The sequence below is a fragment of the Harmonia axyridis genome, chromosome X, assembly GCF_914767665.1.
Source record: "Harmonia axyridis chromosome X, icHarAxyr1.1, whole genome shotgun sequence".
Classification (NCBI taxonomy): domain Eukaryota; kingdom Metazoa; phylum Arthropoda; class Insecta; order Coleoptera; family Coccinellidae; genus Harmonia; species Harmonia axyridis.
Window position 1 is genome coordinate 31,822,414 of NC_059508.1, and position 5,000 is coordinate 31,827,413.

General features: G+C 41.0%; 1 non-coding gene across 1 annotated transcript; it reads right to left on the minus strand.

Annotated features, from left to right (window-relative positions):
• Positions 1-2,222: 2,222 nt before the first annotated feature.
• On the minus strand, positions 2,223-2,341 carry LOC123687131. Its single transcript, XR_006748874.1, has one exon. It is a non-coding gene; the product is annotated as a 5S ribosomal RNA (ribosomal RNA).
• Between the last annotated feature and the right edge of the window lie 2,659 nt (positions 2,342-5,000).

A 5,000-nucleotide genomic window follows, 5' to 3' on the forward strand; every position in this document is an offset into this window, starting at 1 on the left:
AGAAAAAATCATCTCTCTAACTATCCTGGTTCAAAAGTTGTATCGGAACTTTTCACGTCGAAAAAGAACATAGGCGAAAAAGGACGTGAACATTATTCCTTATAAAAATCAAACCCGACCATGGATTTTGATTCTGATTGTTGATTATCGCTATTAGAACACATTAGGAGGCAACCAAATCAAATTTGAGAAAATTCCACAATCAGAAAATTTTTTTCGAAAAAAAAAAAAAAATTCGAGAACACCTCGGTCATGGCAAGTTATTTCCCACAATCCATTCCCCAATCAACGTACATCCCAGAAAAAATCATCTCTCTAACTATCCTAGTTCAAAAGTTGTATCGGAACATTTTCACGTCGAAAATATATCTCTAAGTCCAGACCGATGCACCACGTAATCTCGGGCAGACCGATGCACAACGTAAATGACGATCGGGACCGGGGCGATCGGTCGTATCTGACACCGCCGGCTCGGTTCTAACATCGTCAATGAGTCGGGGTTGTAAAAAAGGACGTGAACATTTTTCCTTATAAAAATCAAACCCGACCATGGATTTTGATTCTGATTGTTGATTATCGCTACTAGAACATATAAGGAGGCAACCAAATCAAATTTGAGAAAATTCCACGATCAGAAAATTTTTTTCGAAAAAAAAAAAAAATCGTAATCACCTCGGTCATGGCGAGTTATTTTCCGTATTTCATTCCACAATCAACGTACAACATAGAAGAAATCATCTCTCTAACTATCCTGGTTCAAAAGTTGTATCGGAACATTTCACGTCGTAATATCTCGCCAAGTCCAGACCTCGGCGATAGGTAGTATCTGACACCGTCCGCTCGGGACTGACATCGACTTGGACTCCGGGCTGATGATGGGGAGGCGTTTAAGGACGTGAACATTTTTCCTTATAAAAATTAAAGTCGACAATGAATATTGATTCTGATTACTGATTTACGCTTTAAAAACACATTAGAAGGCAACCAAATCGAATTTGAGGAAATTCCACGATCAGAAAATTTTTTTCGAAAAAAAAAAAAATCCGAAAAATATTTTTCGATTCCGATTACTGATTTACTCTTTTAGAACACATTAGGAGGCAACCAAATCAAATTTGAGAAAATTCCACAATCAGAAAATTTTTTTCGAAAAAAAAAAAAATTCGAGGACACCTCGGTCATGGCAAGTTATTTCCCACAATCCATTCCCCGATCCACGTACATCCCAGAAAAAATCATCTCTCTAACTATCCTGGTTCAAAAGTTGTATCGGAACATTTTCACGTCGAAAATATATCTCTAAGTCCAAACCGATGCACCACGTAAACTAGGGCAGACCGATGCACCACGTAATATCGGGCAGACCGATGCAGAACGTAAACTCGATCATACCGATGCTTCACGTAATCTCGATCTTACCGATGCACCACGTAAACAAGGGCAGACCGATGCAGAACGTAAAGTAGATCTTACCGATGCACCACGTAATCTCGATCTTACCGATGCACCACGTAATCTCCATCTTACCGATGCACCACGTGAACTGGATCTTACCGATGCACCACGTAATCTCAATCTTACCGATGCACCACGTGAACTGGATCTTACCGATGCAGAACGTGAATTGGATCTTACCGATGCACCACGTAAACTCGATCTTACCGATGCACCACGTAATCTCGATCTTACCGATGCACCACGTGAACTGGATCTTACCGATGCAGAACGTGAATTGGATCTTACCGATGCACCACGTAAACTCGATCTTACCGATGCACCACGTAATCTCAATCTTACCGATGCACCACGTGAACTGGATCTTACCGATGCAGAACGTGAATTGGATCTTACCGATGCACCACGTAAACTCGATCTTACCGATGCACCACGTAATCTCAATCTTACCGATGCACCACGTGAACTGGATCTTACCGATGCAGAACGTGAATTGGATCTTACCGATGCACCACGTAAACTCGATCTTACCGATGCACCACGTAATCTCGATCTTACCGATGCACCACGTGAACTGGATCTTACCGATGCAGAACGTGAATTGGATCTTACCGATGCACCACGTAAACTCGATCTTACCGATGCACCACGTAATCTCAATCTTACCGATGCATCACGTAATCTCGATCTTACCGATGCAGAACGTAAACTCGATCATACCGATGCACCACGTTATCTCGGCAGACCGATGCAGAACGTAAAAAAAAAGCTTACAGCACGCGGTGTTCCCAAGCGGTCACCCATCCAAGTACTAACCGCGCCCGACGCTGCTTGGCTTCAGTGTTCTGACGAGAACTGGCAATTTCAGCGTGGTATGGCCGTAAACAACAAATATAGCGATATTTTCTATGATATCTCACTTTTTGGGAGCGGAAAGGACGTGAACGTTTTTCCTTATAAAAAATGAAATAACTTTTGGATATTAATTCTGATTGTTGATTTAAGTTTTAAGAACACATTAGGACATATCTCAATGAAATTTGAGGGATTTCCGAAATCGAAAAATATTTTTCGAAAAAAAAAAAAAATCCCAGAAGACCTCGGTCATCTCAAGTTTATTTCCATATTCTATTACACAATCAACGTACATCACAAAAGGAACCATCTCTCTAACTATCACAGTTAAATTTTTGTATCGGAACATTTCACGTCGGAATATCTCGCTAAGTCCAGACCGGGGAGATCGGTCGCATTTGACACCGTCCGCTCCGGTCTAACATCGTCTTGGAGTCGGGGTAACGATGGAGAGGCGTTTAAGGACGTGAACATTTTTCCTTATAAAAATTAAAGTCGACAATGAATATTGATTCTGATTACTGATTTACTCTTTTAGTACACATTAGAAGGCAACGCAATCAGATTTGAGGAAATTTCAAGATCAGAAAATTTTTTTCGAAAAAAAAAAAAATTCAAGAACACCTGGGTCATGGCAAGTTATTTCCCACAATCCATTCCACAATCAACGTACAACATAGAAGAAATCATCTCTCTAACTATCCTGGTTCAAAAGTTGTATCGGAACATTTCACGTCGAAATACCTCGCCAAGTCCAGACCGGGGCGATAGGTAGTATCTGACACCGTCCGCTCGGGACTGACATCGACTTGGACTCGGGCTAATGATGGGGAGGCGTTTAAGGACGTGAACATTTTTCCTTATAAAAATTAAAGTCGACAATGAATATTGATTCTGATTACTGATTTACGCTTTAAAAACACATTAGAAGGCAACCAAATCAAATTTGAGGAAATTCCAAAATCAGAAAATTTTTTTTCAAAAAAAAAAAAATCCGAAAAATATTTTTCGATTCTGATTACTGATTTACTCTTTTAGAACACATTAGAAGGCAACGAAATCAAATTTGAGTGAAATCCAAAATCAGAAAATATTTTTCGAAAAAAAAAAAAAATTCGAGAACACCTCGGTCATGGCAAGTTATTTTCCACAATCCATTCCCCAATCAACGTACATCCCAGAAAAAATCATCTCTCTAACTATCCTGGTTCAAAAGTTGTATCGGAACATTTTCACGTCGAAAATATATCTCAGAGTCCAGACCGATGCAGAACGTAAACTCGATCATACCGATGCTTCACGTAATCTCGATCTTACCGATGCACAACGTAAACTAGATCACACCGATGCAGAACGTAAACTCGATCATACCGATGCACCACGTAAACTCAGGCAGACCGATGCAGAACGTGAACTCGATCTTACCGATGCACCACGTAATCTCGATCTTACCGATGCACCACGTAAACTCGGGCAGACCGATGCAGAACGTGAACTCGATCTTACCGATGCACCACGTAAACTAGGGCTGACCGATGCATCACGTAAACGACGATCGAGAGGCGCGAAAGGACGTGAACGTTTTTCATTATAAAAATTGAAATAAATGATAAATAATGATTCTGATTGTTGGTTATCATTTTTAATAAGCATTAGGAGGCAACCAAATGAAATTTGAGGAAATTCCGATAATAGAAAATTTTTTCGAAAAAAAAAAAAAATTCATGAAATCCTCGGTCATCGCAAAATATTTACCATATTCTGTTCGATAATCAACGTATATTTAAGAAGGAATCATATCTGTATCTATCTTGGTTCAAATTTTGTATCGGAACATTTTGACCAAAGTCCGAGCTTCGGCCGAAACAGACACCGCTGACCTGGCCTATCGATCGACCGAGAGTCGGGGATAGAGCGTAAGTGTTGTCTGGAGGGGAACCCTGTGCTCTCCTGACATATATAGGGAAGGTGGTCGCGTTGGGCGATGCAGAACGTTTGGATCGGGAATTATATTTTTGGTTCAGCTATTGGAATATGGTTTATTGTTGGTATATATTGGCGAAATAACGTTCTTACTGACTGGGGATATTCATAAAAATGAGTCCGGAGATTTTCAGATCGAAGTCCGAGTGATCCGACTTGGAAGGCGTGTTGGGTGGGTCGAGATGGCTTAGATAGATCAGACGAGGCGGGCTAAGTGTTGACGTCATGCATCGGTCCATTTTCAGATTGAGTCCGAGTAATCCGACTTTGAAAGAGTGTTGGGTGCGTCGAGACTGTTTAGATAGATCGGACGAGGCGGACTAGGTGTTAACGACATGCATCGGTATATTTTCTGATCGGAGTCCGAAGAAATCGGCCCTAGTAGGCGCAGCGGACGGTCGAGACGGCCTCGGTGGGTCGGATCGATCGGGAAAAGTTTGCTAAATCGTGTCTGGAGGGGAACCTTGGGTTCTCCTGACATATATAGGGGATAAGGTTTGGGTGAACGATTCTTCACGTAAAAGTTGAGTAATTTATTTTTCGATAAGCTTTTGGATATTGATGAGAAGTATATGTATATCTTCGATTAAAAGAATTCTTACCGTCTCCATGTATATTATATTAGATATATAAGAAATAGTTAACGTGATGCATCGGCCGATTTCCGGATCGGAGTTCGAGAGATGCGACTTTCGATGCGCGATGGG